Source organism: Vicia villosa, linkage group LG3 (assembly GCF_029867415.1).
Source record: "Vicia villosa cultivar HV-30 ecotype Madison, WI linkage group LG3, Vvil1.0, whole genome shotgun sequence".
NCBI classification, from domain to species: Eukaryota; Viridiplantae; Streptophyta; class Magnoliopsida; order Fabales; family Fabaceae; genus Vicia; species Vicia villosa.
Window position 1 is genome coordinate 112,784,553 of NC_081182.1, and position 20,244 is coordinate 112,804,796.

The window sequence follows — 20,244 nt, forward strand, 5'->3', positions numbered from 1 at the left end:
TACTTCGACCAACATCATCAGTTTTCTTAAAAGCCATTTCAGCTTCATTGAAAACAACATCTCGACTGGTGATACACCTCCTGTGACCTGGCTCTAGGCACCATAGCCTATAAGCTTTGACTCTTTCTGGGTATCCCATGAACATGCATTTCAGAGCTCTAGGTTCGACCTTGTCTTGCCTAATGTGAGCATAGGCTATGCAGCCAAATACTCTCAGTTTGTCGAGATCTGGTGGATGTCCCGACCAAACTTCTTCAGGTGTCTTCATATCTAACGCTGTCGAAGGACATCTGTTTATCAGATATGTTGCTGTCGCAACAGCCTCAGCCCAGAACACCTTCTTTAACCCCGCACTAGTCAACATACATCTAACTCTCTCCAAAATAGTTCGATTAAACCTTTCAGCCAAACCATTTTGTTGTGGAGTACCTGCAGTAGTTCTATGCCTTGCAATACCAGAGGTAGCACAAAAACTGTCGAATGCCTCATTGCAAAATTCAAGGCCATTGTCGGTTCTCAACCTCTTGACCTTTCTGCCAGTCTGATTTTCAACCAGAGTCTTCCAACTTTTGAAATTCTCAAACGTTTCATCCTTAGTCTTCTGGATGAATACCCATAATTTTCTGGAATAATCATCTACTATGGATAGGAAATACCTTGCCCCAGAATGTGATGCACACCTTGCAGGCCCCCAAAGATCAGCATGGATGTAATCAAGGGATCCATGCGTTCTTGATTTGCCTTTGTTGAACTTCACTCTGCAAGATTTTCCAAGTACACAGGGTTCACAAAACTTCAGCTTTTCGACTTTGTCTCCACCAAGCAGATTTTGTTTCCCTAATTCGACCAGACCCCTTTCACTGACATGGCCCAATCTCATGTGCCAGATTTCAGTTTTCGACAAAGGTTTCGTGGATGCAACATTTGTCGAACCACTTACAACTTCAGCCTCAAGGGTATACAAGCCTTGTTTCTTCACGCCTCTCAAGACTTCCTTCGAACCCTTCATGACTCTTAGGATACTTTTCTCTCCTTGGAAAACATATCCTTTCTTGTCGAATTCACCAAGAGAAAGCAGATTTCTCTTCAAATCAGGAACATACCTGACTTCAGTCAACAACCTTATTGACTCATCATGGAGCTTGAATCTAACAGATCCAATACCTGCAATCTTGCAAGCCTTGTTGTTTCCCAGTAATACTGATCCACCATCTTGATCACATAATTCCTCGAACAAGTCTTTGTTTGGAGTCATGTGCCAAGTGCAACCTGAATCCATAATCCACTCTCTCTTAGAGTCACTGCTTGAAACCACAAGAACATCAGATGATTCGAAATCATCTTGAACAATGGCAGCGTTGCCATTATCCTTACCTCCATGATATTTCAGGCGTTCAGGGCACACCTTTCTTGTGTGACCCTCCTTTTTACAATGGTAGCATCGAATGTCAGATGCTTCGCCATTGTAAGACTTCGACTGGCTTTTGCCTTTCTTCTTGTCGAACTTATCATCCTTTCGTAAGAGTTTTCCTTTAATGGCCAAACCTTCGCCAACAGTCGAAGGTTTATGCTCCTTTCGTTCATTCAAGTCCTTAGAGTACAAGGCTGATTGAACTTCTTCAAACGTCAGGGACTCCCTTCCATACAAGAGAGTTTCTTTGAAGTGAGCATGTGATCTAGGCAAAGAACACAATAGTAACAGCGCTTGATCTTCATCATCGATCTTCACATCAATATTTTCAAGATCAAGAATCAGCTTGTTGAACATATCCAACTGCTCAGCCAATACTTTGTCTTCAATCATCTTGAATGAATACAAAGCTTGCTTCAGGTAGAGTCGATTTACCAGCGATTTGGTCATATACAAACTTTCAAGTTTCACCCATAACCCTGATGCCGTCGTCTCCTTTGATACCTGTCGGAGAACCTTATCACCAAGGCTCAACAAAATTGCGCTGTGTGCTTTCTCGATCATAGTTGTCTTCTCCGCTGCCGTTAATGCAGCATTCATGGCTGCCTCTCCCTTCAACGCTTCCAAACAACCCTGCTGAACCAGTAGGGCTTTCATCTTCAAGCGCCACAGACCGAAATCATTCACTCCGGTGAATTTTTCAATCTCATACTTTGTTGACGGCATCTTCTCCACGCTCACCGCACCAATTTGTTGTGAAAAACGATACCAATAACAAAGTATAATAGGGAATTATAGGGGAGAAGAAGAACACAATAATTGGTTATAACCGTTATTCTTTTACTTTCTCTTAAAACAAGATTACAAGTTTACAAGAATAACAAATAACCTCTCTCACCCTAAATTAGGATTTGCAGCTTAGCAATGATGAGAGACTAGTATGCTATTTATAATAAAACCTAACATACTAACTAATGGGCTTTTTCCACAAGGCCCATTACACAAGTCAACTTAATAAACAAGCTAACTTAACAAATTAGGTTTAAACACTAAAACCTAATTTAACATGCTAACAACCCTAGCATCTTCGACACAAGCATGTGAACAACCTTCGACTTCATGCTTAACCCTGTCGAACCAAGAAGCTACCCTTCGGCCATACTAGAGTTCGATCCAAAATCTCACAGTGAGCTTACCCTGGTGTAAAAGATTTCATTTTGTTTGTGGGGTTATCCATAAAAATATCTATTTGGTTTCTAAGTTCAGCCCGACGTAAGAGCTCTGCTTGGTTCTAATATTATCCTGGTGTGAAATTTAATGTTTGAATTGGAGATAAATTCTCTGGTGCAATTTTTTCAACCCTTATCTCTTTATATTTTTTCCATTTATTTATTTCTATTGATTGCTTCTCTTCTTTACTCTAATTTTTTTGTCCTTAATTATTTTGCTGCGTATTCTTTGTTTGATTTACAAAATCGTATTAAACGTCTCCATTTATCAAATAAGTTTTTATTTGACATCGTTATTCAAACTTTCACAATTTACCTCCTCTATTTTGTATTTGGAGTCATTTGTCCAAATATATATATATATATATATATATGGATAATTAAAGAAGGCCCTGAGGCAAGGGCGGGAGGCGCACGCATTATCCTTCTAGAGTCGTCTCTTTACTAGTTTGAGCATCATGCCTCTAATTCGATCGCCCCTTGAACAAATATGTTGTCCAACTTTCATTTCCCCATCCAAAAAATGCATTTGTCGGTGTAGCGTGTAATAGGTCAACACAAGGTGCCCAAGAAGTTGCGGGGTCGACCATTCTCTCCTTGATTTATATACACTAACTAACCACTCTTACAAGGATCATGGGGGGATAGAGGGAATTGATGTTCTTTATATAAGGACCTTAGGGTGCTATGAATAGAGGGGAACCATGATAACATAGAGAAAGCCACCACACATGGCTTCTTAGTATCCCCGTGTGAGATATCTCTAAAATTTAACAAACCCTAAGCCTCTGACAGTCCCAATCCTTTTGTGGTTGTTACGCTCAATGCACTTATGTTACGCGTAGTTCTGGAGAGTTTGATCACTTCCTGGGTCGCAATTATAGGTCCCTCTATTTAGCCTAAAATAACTGTCCCTAATCTCTTTCTCTTGCTTTGTAGGAGTAGGGTTTTAACCATGATTTCTTTAGTCGGCCGTTTACCTGGCCTACATAAGTAGTCCTATCGTGACCTCATGGTTGTTGGGAGCTTAGATCTTTTAAATGTACCATATTTTCTAGGCATATTTCCACCTGTATCATCTTGATGACCTTTAGGATCTTAGAGTACTAAGCCACTTTTAGAAAAATTTGTATCATTGGTAGTGCTCATTTCCTTCTTTGTTTTAAGACATCAAACACTCCTTTGGGACAAATATAAAGCTTTTTAGACTTCTCTACCTTTGTAGTTGCACCGTCTTAATTCTCTCAACCCATTTCCTTCTCACTCTTCCAACTTTCTCCATCTTTTCCCTAAAGCATATGTTCAATGGAGATGATACACACCATGCACCTAAAATTGGGAGAGGATATTTTCGACGTTTGGGTCGACCTTGAGATTTTGGAGAATACTTCCTCTTTTACTCGCGAGGGAAATCTATATAAGGCTTCATGTGAGGTGGGATCTTCATATGATTGGGGTGTATTGACTCAATATAAATATAAAGAGATATATAGTTAATATGGTGGTGCATCATTCCCTTTTATGAGTGTAGGTTTTTATTGTGGGTCTCTGATTGCCTCTTAACGAATTAGTTGTTGGGGTTTAGAACCACTTGGTGATTGCTCATTTCAATTGAATCATGTGATTTGGAATTTCACTAAGTTCTTTCAATACTGGTGTGAATACCAAGGGGGAAGAAATCTTCGTATTTCTTCTAATATCTTTTCCAGGCCCAACGCAGTACAACGAATGATGCATAGGTTAGGATCTGATTACCCTAAAGCAAGTTATTCACTACTTTGAAGTGTACTCCAACAGTGTGAATCACTTCATAGATCAATTTTATTTGGTGAATCCCCTAAATGAAAAGGCCAGTGCAAATATTTGTGTTATAGAGACTAAGCAAGAGCACAAGTTTACAAATTTTTTTCGTTAGTTCTTGAGTTAAAGGCACTCCTTGACGGAAAATGGGCCATATGTTTACAAGGAAGATGACATGTCCCAAGAATAACTTTATTTGAAGAAATGATTAGTAACTTTCATCAAAGAGTTAGGTCACGCGATTCCCCGTTTACTACTACACCATGGAGTCCTCGGGATGATGCTGAGGGTTCCTCATAGATGCCACACCCTGCAGACATCATCGGGGCAGTTCTTCTACTTCTACTCCTGTGCCTATGCTAGTGATGGCTGTTGCAGGATCTACTGTGCCACCTTCGGAGCTGCACGAGGATGAGTGATCGGTCACCATTTCTACCTAATTTCTATCATGGATTCGGTCTAAATTTGTTGATTCGGTAACACTTTGATCAATGTTTTATTGTTTTTGTTTAAGTATTTCATGTTTGATTGTTTTTATGCTTACTTTGCATTATGTTTTAATTTAAGTTATTTAGATGCTTTTTATGCCGTTTGGTTAGTTGTGTACGAATTTCAGGTTTGAACAAGTCATCTTAAGTGTCAAAGCAACTATGAAGGAAGGAGAGGCAAGAGAAAGATGAAAATTCAAGGTTCTGGGGTCTAACACGGCCGCCCGTGCTTCCACGCACGACCCGTGTCAGGAGAATGGCACTCTCCATACAAAATCCAGGGACCACGCACGGCCGCCCGTGCTTCCACGCACGGCCCGTGTCAGGATGGCTGGGAGCAAAAATAAAAATAAAGAGCAGCACGGCCGCCCGTGCGTCCAAGCACGGCCAGTGATGCTGTGAGCGTGAAAACTTCCAATTTTAGGGCTTTTTCACTAAATCTCCACCTTGAGGGTACTTTAGACATTTCATTGGCCTGAGATTTGTACCTAGACTATTTAGTTGAGTTTGAGAGAATTATTTTGGGACTTTTGCATCATACGATAGAAAATCACAGAAGAGAGAAGAAAGCTTCATCAAGGGTTTCGGAGACGGAGAGATTCAACGGTGGACACCATTGAAGATCAAAGTTCCCAATTATCTTTGTAATGTCTAAATTCTTTACTTTGTCTTTCTTGAATATTATGAGAGGCTAAACCCCCCAATGCTAGAGGGGTGGTCCTGATTTGGTTTTTGTAATAACGATGAATTTGTGATTTCGTCAATACATTGGTTTATATTATTCAGTTAAATTATGCAATATTCTTCTTGTTTTCTTTATCGGTCAAATAAGGATGAATATATGGCTAACAAATACAGGACTGTAGTTGTTAGGGTTTGTGCATAATTTGATTATAGTAGATATCACCTAGGACTAGGGATACCCTATAATTACCACATAATCTTGATTATATAAAAGCTTGGTTTCAATTTAGGTTCCTAAGGACTTAGGATTTAGATTGGAAGACCAAAGGTTTCCTCACTAAGGACTTAGGAGGAAACACCCTAAGGATGTGGTAACTGAATGTTATGAACTTGTTGAAGAGATCTTAATTCTGAAAGTGTTACATGCCAAATCAACCACTCACCCTAGCATCTCATATATTTGATAACAAAACTAAATTTATTTTTCTCATTATTTTTCTTTGCAAGGATTAAATTCCCCAAAACCAAAACATTAGTTTTTGTTCAATTGAATTATATTTTACGAATCTGTATTTCCTACGCTGTCCTTGAGATCGACATTCGGGGAATTTCCCCTATTATTACTACAGAGGCAAAAATAGTACACTTGCTATTTTTCCGATCAAGTTTTTGGCGCCGTTGCCGGGGACTGCCAAAATACAGATTTTTAACTTAAGTTCAATTGAAATTTTGTTGCTCTGCGACTAAAATTTTATTTTCTGCATTTTTAATTTTTTTTGTATTATTCTAATAATTGTCTAATCTGTTTATGCGAGGTAAGGCCTCAGCTGAATTTCTTTTTGACGCAGAAATTGAAAGAACCTTGCACGCAAGGCGCAAACAAGCTCGTCGAGAAAAACTGGAATCTGAAGAAGAGATTATTTCAGTTCATTCTGGTTCAGATTCTGAAAGTGAAGAAGAAGTTATGGGCGAGAATCCACCGCCACCTGAGAGGCTTCTCGGAGACTATGGTGCTACGAACACACCGGGTGGTAGACTAACAATTGTCAACCAACCGGTAAATGCGGCAAATTTTCAATTGCATCCGAGTACAATAAATCAGCTGGAACGAAAACCTTTCACCGGAAAGGTTAATGAAGATGCAAACAAGCACCTACAGAGATTTCTGACCATGAGTACAACTCTAAAAATTGAAGGGCATACATAAGAGGCAAAGAAGCTGAGAATGTTCCCGTTCACATTAGCCGAGGAAGCAGAAGAGTGGTTCTATTCTCTTCCAGCAGGTAGTATCACATCATGGGAAGAGATGGAGAAGGCTTTCTTGAATGAGTATTTTCCCGCATCTGTATTTATAAGGAAGAGGTATGATATCTTGAACTTCAAGCAGAAAGAGGGTGAACCCTTAGGAGATGCCTACAAAAGATTCAAAAGAATTCTAGTAGCATGTCCCACTCATAATATGGACAAGACTGAACAAATGCAAGTATTTGTCAATGGGCTCAGAATGAAAACAAAGCAGTTGATTGATACAGCAGCTGGAGGCTCAACAAATTTCACAACAGCCTCCGGCATCATCAAAATCATTGAAGCAATAGCTGCAAATGAACATTTGGAGTTGTATGACAGGTGTGCTAGCAAACCGGAGGGAATCATTGACCTTAAATTGGAAACTTCAAAAATCCGGGTTGAAGATGCTATAGCTGCAGAAGTCGAAAAGAGACTGAAGGCTATGAACATAGGTACACAACAGGTGGCTCAAGTTCAACAAGCTCAACCTGTAAGTTGTGAAATTTGCCAAGGTCCTCACCAAACTGTATACTGTGTTGCTACGCCCAAGCAGATTGAAGAAATCAAATTCCTAAGACAAAACAATCCATATTCTAACACCTATAATCCAGGGTGGAAGAATCATCCCAACTTTGCTTGGAAAGATCAACAACAAAATCCTCAGAAGGCAGAGTGGGAAGTAGCTATGGAGAGACTGGTTGGACAATGCTCTCAGTTTCAAGAAGAAACCAGAAACAACCAAAGGAACACCACAGCTTCGATCAAAAATCTAGAAGTTCAAGTGGGTCAAATAGCACAACATCTCACTCTACAGGCACAAGGTAGCTTTCCGAGCGCAACTGTGAAAAATCTGAAAGATCAAGAGAAGATTAATGCTGTTACTACAAGAAGTAAGAAAGTGGCAGAATCGGAAAAAGAAAAAGAGGAAATAGATGACCCCATGGTAATAGAGGTGGATTTGGAAATAAGAGAAAACCCAAAAGAGCCAGAAGTTGTGATACCACCGGTTAAACCAGTTGAAGAAAAAAATAAGAAAAAGGCTGAACCGGCGATCAAACTACCTTTCCCTTCCAGGGTGACAAAGAAGGATTCAAAAGACAAAGACTTTGAGAAATTTACTGAATTGTTCAAAAAGCTAGAGGTGAATTTACCCTTCTTCGAAGCACTTGAGCACATGCCATTGTATAAGAAATTTCTGAAGGAGGTAATGACAAAGAAGAGATCAGTGGAAGGAGAACAAAAGATTGCAACTGAGAAGTGTGGTTTAGTCTCGTCAGTAAGGAAGATCCCAACCAAGAGGAAAGACCCTGGAGCTGTGGCGATACCATGCACTATCAAGAATCGAATGTTCAAAAAGGCACTCATTGATTCTGGTTCCAGTGTGAGTTTAATGCCACTATCTATTTTCAAAAAGCTTGAATTGGGAGAGGTTAAGGAAAGTAAGAAAAAGTTAAGGTTCGCTGATCACACCACCCAGAAATCTTATGGGGTAGCTGAAGATATACTAGTGGAGGTTGAAAAATTTGTATTCCCTGTTGACTTCCACATCATGGACATTCCGGAAGACGAAGAAACACCTATCCTTCTTGGGAGACCCTTTTTGTTGACAGGCCGCTGCAACTTTGACATTGAAAAAGGGACACTAACGCTAAAATCATTTGATGAAGAGGTAACCTTGAAGATGTTAGGAGTTAAGAAACATAGGACAGGTGTAAATGATCAAACTTCTGTGGATATGGCGGAAAGTGAAAAAAAAGACAAAAGGCTTGAACAGCTCCAAGAAAAAGTCTCAAGCATAGCTTCTCGGGTGGAAACAACTCAGGGAGCTATCAAAAATCCGAAGAAGGCTAAGGAAGTCAAGAAGAATGCGGGAAGTGAGTTGAAGAGAAAAGTGGTCCATGCTTATCCTCTTCATGAGTTCTTGGGTGAGAAAGTAACAAGCAACAAAGTTTGGAAAAGGAAATACCCTCCATAATAAAGGGTAATGGACCGTCGAGCCATGCGACGTTAAACGAAGCGCTTCGTGGGAGGCAACCCACAGTTTTAATAATTTATTTCTCTGTTTGTTTATTTTATTTTCAGGAAATAAAAGAGGGCATCTCTAGTGAAAGCTCGGAAGTGATCATTGGAGTGCAATACCCTCTGTAAGTAACCTCTCCAAGGCTTGTTCTAAAACATTGAGGACAATGTTTGGTTCAAGTGTGGGAGGGGTTCTTTTCATTTGCTTTTAATTGTTTTCCATTTTTGTTTTTGTTTGTGTGTTATGTTGACATTGTGTTATAGATCGACTTATGGATGCCGAATGAATGATGAATGGTATTTAGTGGATGAAAGGTGCAACCTGAACCTATTCCCCCGAGGCACCCTGGAAGTTGATGCAGCCGAAAGAAAAGTAACTGTTGGACGCAACTTGTTGATACTGGACAAAGAGGATTGTATGGTGTACCTACGCCGGAAAGAAGCCACATGACACGAGGAGTGCTTTGGAACCTGTAAGCTTACCCAACATGGCAAGGTTATAAAAAGCCAAACACAACAGATTATCATCAAGAGAGTTCATTCAGGTATGACTTTATCATTTTGATTTTGCGTATGTTCTACTGACACAGCATAATATGAGGACACACACTGAGGCATTTGTTTGTTTTACCACCTGAGCCTTTCTAGCCATCGAAATTATATGTTTATCCGTTGTTACCCCAGTTGAGCCATATCCTTTTGTTTGTTATAACCATATATGTAACCCGCAGCCAAACACTTCCAACCCTTGCTCGGCATAAATGTTGTGGTTTTCAGAGTTGTACTAAAATCTAAGTTTGGGGTAGTAATCATCAAAGAAGAGGGCAAGTAAAAAAAAATGAAAATAAAAATTTTGAGACATATGAATGTATATCCCATAAAAAAAAGAAAGAAAGAGAAAAACTTGCCCGAATGAAAGACTCAGTTACATTAAGCACTCACGGAAGAATGAGTGAAGCAAAAGAGTCTAAGTCGAATAAATTCCCAATGTAACAAGTTGAGCACAATTACGAGAAATACAACATGAATGTTGAACCCAAAACCAATTGTTTATCCATTTCCTTGTGTATCCCACCGTACCTAAACCCCATTACAACCCAGAAGACCTCGAAAAGTGTGTGAACTTTGCTAGTGTAGTGTAGGTAGAATTTATTCAAAATTAAGAGTTGATATTGCATACCTGTATTTTGTGAGTGCAAAACACTTTAACCCTGAGAGATTTGGCGAGAAGTGTGAAAAAGCTTGCAGGTAAAAAGGTACTCTGATGTGGAAGTGTGGTAGAAAGTTTGGTTCGGCAAGCCAGAGATTCTAATAGAAAGGTAGACGTAAGCGAATAATATCGGCAGTGTTGTGGAAAGAAAAATCCAGGGTGACCTCTGTTTGGTCTCTTGCATCGCTTGAGGACAAGCAATGAGATAAGTTTGGGGTTGTGATCGGTCACCATTTCTACCTAATTTCTATCATGGATTCGGTCTAAATTTGTTGATTCGGTAACACTTTGATCAATGTTTTATTGTTTTTGTTTAAGTATTTCATGTTTGAATGTTTTTATGCTTACTTTGCATTATGTTTTAATTTAAGTTATTTAGACGCTTTTTATGCCGTTTGGTTAGTTGTGTACGAATTTCAGGTTTGAACAAGTCATCTTAAGTGTCAAAGCAACTATGAAGGAAGGAGAGGCAAGAGAAAGATGAAAATTCAAGGTTCTGGGGTCTAACACGGCCGCCCGTGCTTCCACGCACGGCCCGTGTCAGGAGAATGGCACTCTCCATACAAAATCCAGGGACCACGCACGGCCGCCCGTGCGTCCAAGCACGGCCAGTGATGTTGTGAGCGTGAAAACTTCCAATTTTAGGGCTTTTTCACTAAATCTCCACCTTGAGGGTACTTTAGACATTTCATTGGCCTGAGATTTGTACCTAGACTATTTAGTTGAGTTTGAGAGAATTATTTTGGGACTTTTGCATCATACGATAGAAAATCACAGAAGAGAGAAGAAAGCTTCATCAAGGGTTTCGGAGACGGAGAGATTCAACGGTGGACACCATTGAAGATCAAAGTTCCCAATTATCTTTGTAATGTCTAAATTCTTTACTTTGTCTTTCTTGAATATTATGAGAGGCTAAACCCCCCAATGCTAGGGGGGTGGTCCTGATTTGGTTTTTGTAATAACGATGAATTTGTGATTTCGTCAATACATTGGTTTATATTATTCAGTTAAATTATGCGATGTTCTTCTTGTTTTCTTTATCGGTCAAATAAGGATGAATCTATGGCTAACAAATACAGGACTGTAGTTGTTAGGGTTTGTGCATAATTTGATTTTAGTAGATATCACCTAGGACTAGGGATACCCTATAATTACCACATAATCTTGATTATATAAAAGCTTGGTTTAAATTTAGGTTCCTAAGGACTTAGGATTTAGATTGGAAGACCAAAGGTTTCCTCACTAAGGACTTAGGAGGAAACACCCTAAGGATGTGGTAACTGAATGTTATGAACTTGTTGAAGAGATCTTAATTCTGAAAGTGTTACATGCCAAATCAACCACTCACCCTAGCATCTCATATATTTGATAACAAAACTAAATTTATTTTTCTCATTATTTTTCTTTGTAAGGATTAAATTCCCCAAAACCAAAACATTAGTTTTTGTTCAATTGAATTATATTTTACGAATCTGTATTTCCTACACAGTCCTTGAGATCGACATTCGGGGAATTTCCCCTATTATTACTACAGAGGCAAAAATAGTACACTTGCTATTTTTCCGATCAATGAGTCGGTGCCAGAGTTTATCTGATACCCGGGGATCCTATAGACGCATCCCTTTTGATAGGGTATGACGATCATGCAGCTCGTCGTATCTAGGATGGAGAGGTATATTTTCTTTGTTAATTACTTTTTTTTTCTTCAAGTTCTGAATTTGCTTATTAATAATCGTGTTTATTTTTGAAATAATTTCAGGATAGGGATCCGCAGAGGTTCTACAACCACTGCTGAAAGATTGCAGCTCTTGTGCAGCCTGACGAGTCATGGTTCTAAGATGTACTAGCAACTTCTAGCCTGAGGGACCTCTATCAGGTGGGCTACACGATGATACATGATGGGATGCTGATGGCATTTGCGGAGAGATGGCATCCAGAGACTTCCTCATTTCATCTTCCTCACGGTGAGATTACCATCACTCTTGATGATGTGACATGCCTCTTGCATCTACCTATCTGGGGTACCCTCATTGGTCACAGTAGGCTAACGAAGGAGGAAGCAATGGGGATGCTGATGAGCTAGGGTGTGATCCGCATGACACACTTGAGAAGGTCGAGAGGACCCACGGGACGCATGTGAGGTTTCACACATTAAAGAGGTTATATGATGCAGAGCTTCTTCCGGCACATCAGACTGCTGGCGATGAGGTGGAGGCAAATATACACAGAGAGCGTCGTTTATCTAACGCACTTATCTAACGTACTTCCTATATTTGATAGGCACTTAGCTCTTTGTAGAAACGAGCTCGTCGTACACATACGTCGTTTATCTAACGTACTTATCGGATACAGAATGTATCCATGAGTACAACTAGGGAGCGGCTGTACAGGCGTACAATTACTACAGACTCTAAGAGGGATGCATGTGAAAGGCAAGCACAGTGGCAGGTAAATGTACCTTTTTAGTGGTAACAATCTTATCCCCTTCTACTTATTATATATTTTTGATAACAAATTAAAATAACCGTGTTTTTTTCCAGGCTTGGATACTACATCACTTCCCAGACATTATTGGCTAGGAAGAGGTGCCTACCTACACTGAGCTCATGCCGCGTGCCAGTAAATTCAGTCCCCGCTGAGGGAACCAAGTGTCGGATTCTTACAGGCGCAAACTTGATCGCATGGCTTCCGAGGACATACATTATGACTGCTATGCTGAGCACCGGGAGACAGTTCCCTTTGATGAGATAACATTGTATTCTGGATGGTTGTCTGCAAGCTCAACCATCATTGTACATTATCTTCTGGAACGCGTTATGAGTCAGTTTGGCTACGCACAGATGATACCTCACGACCCTATAGTTTCTGCTCCTATCACCATGACTCGTAGGCAATTAGATGAGGTCTTTGCAGACTAGGAGCATCATATGGTTCCTAAGGAAGCTCGGGAGACGAGAGTAGAGAAGGACTAGAGATGCGTCAAGGGGTACATCATATGGTACTACATAGTGTCACACCCGTACATGGTGCTCGCTGCACCTGGAGATCCGCCCAGACCAGCCCACAAGGAGATTATGCAGGTTCATAAGGATGAGTTGGACCACACTCACGATTTTCTTCCTCGGTGTCGTCAGATGGCTGACACGGATCTGGGAGCCATTGCATATGGTTTATTCCCTGAGGGGTCTGAGGAGAGGCGTGTGGTGGATGTTATGATTAGGCTGGCACATGAGGCATTTATGTACCATAGAAATCGTGCCAGGACTGGTGGGGCACTTGACGCTAGAGGCAGAGCCAGGAGAGGGCATGGTGGACGTAGAGGCGGAGGTGGGGCCAGAGGCAGAGGAGAGCAGTGGGATGATGTCCAGCACACACAGTAGGGATGCCTGTGATTTTTTTGATGTTTGTATTTCTTTGATGATGTATGTATGTTACTTATGTTACTTTGATGATGTATTCTACATTATGACCGACATTATTTATACGATGTATTTTTTTGGTTTACCTACTATTTTATTTAAAATGCATTACTTTAATTTTATATTTTTGTAACCAAAATTTAGTTTTTGAATGAAATGAACATGATTTGAAAATATAGCAGACTGTTCCGAAGGTGCATCTACGAAACACTCTATTTTCACCATGTTCCGTAGATGCATCTACGGAAGGCTTCTTCAACTGAAATCACTTACTTTTATACTATACTATTTTTTTAATGCTTCCGTAGATGTACTACGGAAGAAATCAATTTTTTGGAAAAAAAAGGTGCTTCCGGAATTGCATATACTGAAGCAGGGGCAAAAATGGAATTTCACGTTGTGTGTAAGAGATCTATGAGGTGCATTGAGATATTATCTTTTTTTCTACCTCATCACCATTACCATCATCATCTTCTTCCAAACCGAGAGGGACAAAATTGTAGGGATTTTAAGAAGTTTTTTCTTCTTTCCATTATGTGAGACCCATGTTTCTTTGAATGTTTTCCTTTCATTTAATTTCATCATGTCCTTTTACAATATTAGGTATTTTGCACAATATATCCCTAAAGAAAAGAGGGGGGAATGTGGAGGGGAAAGAGAAGGCATGAAGAAAGGAACAACACAATGTTTTTCCTCCGAATCTTCATCTCATGATAATAAGAATTCTCATGATTTTCTGATAAAGTTTGAAACTAAAGACACCGAAACAGAAGGCAAGCACATAAATAATATAAAAATTACTATTAGAAAATATCTTCTTTACTTAAATTTGGGATGTTGAAAAAGAAATATAGAAAGATAGATGTTTTTCAATTCTCTACCTACCGAAAGGTTTGCTGAAAATAAAGAATAAGGATTTTGAGGCTTAAGAATTACAATGTTCCTGCTTTATTTTTTGAAAGATCTGAATTGTTAAATTTTTTTAACAAATCCAATTTTTTTAACAAATCCAATTTTTTTATTATAGAATTAATTTAGGTTTTTTTTTCTTAACATCTTGTTCTTTATATTAAATAGATTAATACCATATCAAGTTTTTTTAATGAAAAGTTTAAATAAATAAAATTGTATTTTTAGATCAACTCTTCAATTTTTTAATTTATTTTTTATATTCCAGCATTTGTAAATTTTATGTTAAATAAAAAAGTGCAACACATAAATTAAATTTGGTGTCATCTTTTTTTCTTCTTCTTGTATTTCATAAAAAATATTATTCTTTCTTCTTTTTTATATAACACTAGTGGGGTGCTCGTGCGTTCGTACGAGTACCGATGTGTTAAGCGTATTTGTTTCTAAAATATAAAATGAAAAGAAAGATAAAAAATTGCTTAATCAAAAGAGTTTATTATTTTTTTCATATATACAAATATTTTAATCAATCACATTTTTTCTCGTATATAAATATTTTTATTTTTTTGACATTATTTATAAATATATTCGAATCAATAATAAACTTGTTCTCGTAGATAATTTTAATTAATTTTTTTTTTAAATCTAGCCAAATCTATATTTTTTAAATAATTAAACATATTAAAATGAATTATACACCTTTAGAAATAAACATTATTTAATGTTGTATTAAATCATAAAAAATTGACAATAGTTTAACTGTACTAAAGTTCATACACAACTATCAACTGAATTGACTTAAGATACGTACTAAAGTTCAATTAAACTATTATGGTAGATTAAAATAGTTTGTCTGATACATTATTATGAAAGTAATCAAATATACCTTATCATATATAATAGTAATTGGTTAACAAAATTACAAATTTAGCTATGAAGTATACTACTGGTATGCATACATTATAAGATGAAATGTATCTTCAAAGTTTCTTGTTGATATAAAAGATGAATATAATATTTAAATATATTGGTATAATAAAGGTCTAGAAAACAAAATAAGCTACTACCAAATCAAAAACATCTTGCACAAACTTTTGATTACTCTTTCTTGAGGTGTTTCAGTTTGGTGGATGCCTCTTTAGGTGTTAGAAATTAATTTGCAGATAGCTCTTCAGGACCAATTGTGAACGCCACTCTTTTATGATCTCATGCAACACTCCAATAACATATAATAGACAAATAGAGACCCGTGTTCAGATTGTAAATTCATAAACTTTATAGAATGAAAATAGATATAAATATAGACAACACATGAATCTTACTTGTATATTCAGGTTGCTTATTTACATATACATCTAAAAAAATGAACAATGAGACTTAGATAACAAATATAGAACAGTGAGTAGTTAACAAACATATAAAGTAAACCAAACTTAAATATCTTATATCACCCACTGTAAATAAGGTTTGAAGTTAGCAAAACCAGCAAATCAAATCGAAACCTGAGAAAATTACAGTTCAAACAAAACTTGAATAGGGGTTGTTAAATCATACTTCAAAAATATGGAAATTATATAACAAATATATAACAATGAGTAATTAACAAAAATGTAAAGTAAGCTAAACCTGTATAAGGACTGTAAAATCTAAGTAAGCTAATGTTTATTGCAAACAAAAATTTGTAAAAATCATTGTCGTAGAAATAGAAGAAAAACATAAATCTATAAAATTTTGTAAGAGTCAAAATAAAATGAAGAACATCCATCTATTTTATTTCACACAAATAATATCATAAACATATAGTAGTCATAATAACAAATTAAAAACCATTGACCAAAGCAAAAAGAACCAAAACCTTTTCACAAAGACTAATGAAAAATTAACTTAACCCATTATTATTTCAGTCAATAAAACATAACAACCATTTCAAATACGACCACAACCACACTCGCCGCCGAAAACGCTATGCCGCTACCACAAATCTACAGCGCGAAACAGTGCGCCGCTGAAAAAAAGAAAATATTAACACAAAGACCAAACAAAATTAGAAATATGAACACAGAAAACTAACGATGCTAAAACTGGTGACTTTTTTCGAAACAATAACCATTGTATTCTTTGATTGTCAGAAAACGATATAGCAACACTTTTTGCATTATCAACAACCTGTCAAGTATAAATTACTAACAGTGGCATCATATCATGTTGGACCACAATATATGCACAAATATGGAGAAATTTACACTATTGACAACCAACAACATTGATTCCTTCTTGGCTTTGATCCAGAAGCATCATGCACCATATTCACCATCTCAATCACTATCAATATCCAAGCTGCAATATAAAATAAAAACAAAATCAGTTACAAATTTTCACAAATACATACATGAAAACACATAATTCTCTTTTACACGTTAGAAATAAAAGATCATTTTTAAGTTACAACAGGGATTAACCAAGAATATTTAGAAAATAAATTTGATAGTAATCAAATTCCCATTCTTCTTTTAGAATATCAAAGTCACAAACCACATCAGTGGAAGTGAAACTTAAAACTGAAGTAGTTCCAATATAGTACATAACAATATCCTAAAAACAAGATAGCAGTCAAATATAATTTTATTCCTAAACCCTTAAAATGATACCAAAATATTCATGAAGAATATTAAAAACAGAACGAAGAATATACCAAAATAGTCTTCACAAGAAACTGCAATATGCTCTCCGTGACAAGTTTCAACAGCCAGTTCAACAAATTTGCGCGTTCAATATTCACCTGCAAGAACAGCGATGCTATCGGACCTTCTCCTACATTTCTTTACACCTGCAATGGCTTCAACAAATCCTGCATGGTTTTTGTGAGATTCAAGAGCACTACGTATCAAGATCAATCTCAAATTCAAGAAGCAATAAAAGATAGTTGTCTATCAAAGATCCAAATGATTGAGATCCAATCCACTCTATTTAATCGAAGGTATAAAATCACCATTCAAGATCATTCATTCTCCAACTGCATTCATGTCTAGTTTTTTTTGAATAAAACAGTGACATCATCTATGCGAATCAAATTCTGATTCCTACGACTTCCACAAAAATAACATTCACTTCACAACAACATCAAGTGAACTTAGAAGTTCTAGATCTGGGTCTTCCGACTTTAGGCCCAAATCTCTTATTTGTCAGTTGGTGACCTTCTTAGGTTATCAAATCAAGAACAAACCGACTTTTAATTTCAATGTTTTACGCAAATTCGCAAACACTTTCCAACTTTACTAGTTGTAGCTTCATCAGATTTAAGAATCGAGAAACGCTAAGAAGCGTACACGAAGACCTATCACAACTGATTGAGTAGGTCATCGTGTTAGCTGCGACTCATCGAAATACAAATCTCAAATTTTCTTGAGAATACCGCAAAACAGCAAAGAAAGGATCTTAGATTCAGATCTATGGGTCCTCCATGGTGCGAAGGAAATTACCATGGAGGTCACACCAGTAATTCATGGTCAATAATCCGATATAAAGTTACCGGGGGACTCATGATTACGACCTAGAAGATAGTACGAGTTCATCGTTAACACTGGGCCCAAATCAAGTTCTAGGGAACCTTCCATGGATATCAAGGAATCTATGGCCATTCGATGAGCCTACCTTAGGTTAGATCTGATGTTCTCCTAAATGCTTGGCCCCGACCCACTATGGATCACTTAAGGTAGATACTCATTCCGGAATAAGAAGGAAGTCGGGGGGCCTCGACTCTTGTGATCAAAAAGCACCTCGCGCGAAGCATCAGACAATGCAATTCGACGGGCCTAAAGTTTCAACGTCGGCCTCAAGCTACATTCCCTGAGAAGCCGACCATCCAACTATATATCAACGGGAAAATACCAATACTACTCCATATAAGGGAAAAGACAACGCTTTTTTTAAATGCTAAAGCGCTACCTTTTGTCCCTTTTAAGCAACGCTTCATTTTAAAAGCCCTTTCTATTGTATTTTTAGGCAGCGTTTTTTTCTTGAAAAAGGCTTTCTTGTTGCTCCCTTTAGACAACGCTTTCTTTAAAAGTGCTTCGTATTCTCCTTTATTTGCAACATTTTTTTTATAAAACGCTTTCTATTCTCAACTTAGGCAGCGCTTTTTTTAAAAAGTGTTGTCTAATGTCTTATTTAGGAAGCATTTTTTGTTAAAAGCATTGTCTATTATGCACGTATGATAGCGTTTTTTGTTAAAGCGTTGGCAAAAGTCTTATGGGACCATAATTTTTAGAAGCTCTAGCACTATATATATATATATAGGGTCATGGAAGAACCTCCCCGTCTGTTCCATAACTAGTTCACAAATTCCAATCACGTCTTGTATAGTCTGCTCATGAGTCATGTAGCACCTGCTTTAGATCTGTGAAGACAAGCCTTCCAATATGTTTTGATGAAGAAAAGCTCCACAATGATCTTATCAAAAAGAAGAAGCAAGAAAAAGATTGAAGCATGTTCTAAATTGCAAAGCTTTGGTCAATCAAGTATAAAGGTATATGAAACTCTTAAAACATATAATTTTAGTGCTCAATCTTTTAATTCATGCATATAACATGTGGAATATGTTTTTGAAGTTGGGTTGATGACCTTCGTTAAATATTTGTAGACTTGCATGTTTATAATTTTTAACTTAGAAAATTTTCAAAAAAATTTAGAGTGCAATTAATTACAGTATTAGTACAATTGACTGTAATACCCCCTACCTGCGTTAAATTTCCATTTTTCACATATGACAATCGATTGTTGCTTTTATGCAATTGATTATTATCAATCTAGTTTTTAAAATTTTTAACATTGGCGTGATGTGCAATCGGTTGTTGTTATAGTACAATCGATTTCACCTATACTAGAAGTGAAAAGTACTTCGTTTTATTGCATCCATTCATCACCTCTTTTCATGGAAATCATTGCCATGTTCTTCAATGGTTGTTAACACTACTATAAATTGAATTCAAAGTTTCAACTTTTATTTACCTCTTTCAACCAAATTATCAAAAACTCTCTACATAATTTCTCCAACATAATTTCCATACTTATATACTTTTTTATCATACTTTCATATCATATTCAATAAAGTATCTTGAACACTTAAGATAGTATATGTTCTTGAGTTTCGTACTTGAAAGAGAAGAAGTTCTTGCATAGGATTTTTGTACTACAAACTATCTACTAAAAAAAATCTCTTGTTGTATAAATATCTTATTTTTCTAGGATTGTTTGAAATAAGATTGTGTGAAGTGTATTGCTTGTTTTTTCATAATTGTTGGAAACAAGTGTATGCAAGAAAAGGGAGAATTGTTTTCCTTTCTCATGGAACAAGTTTCAAGAGAATTGTTCTTGATAGCTTGGTTAGAGTCTTATTAAAGAAGATCTAACAATAATAAAATCTCCTACAGTTGATAAGGGGACTAGAAGTATTCTCAAATTGTGAGAAAAACTAGGATATATTCTCGGTGTTCTTTACTTTCCGCACTTTAGCACTAAAGTTAGAAACAATATTCATAAAAACCAGATATAAAAGAAGAGAGAGAATGTTGTGACTAACTTTTTAGTCAATTGAAAGAAACAGTAACAATAATTATACACGCTACTCTCTTCTCTACTAATTACAAAGCATAAATTCCCATAAATAAATATATTGCACTTCAACAGTTTGAACTTGAAGGCATTGTTTGCTTTAAATAAATAAATAAATAAATATATATACTAAACTCATATTTGACCAATTAAAACTCAACTCAATACCCGTAATAAA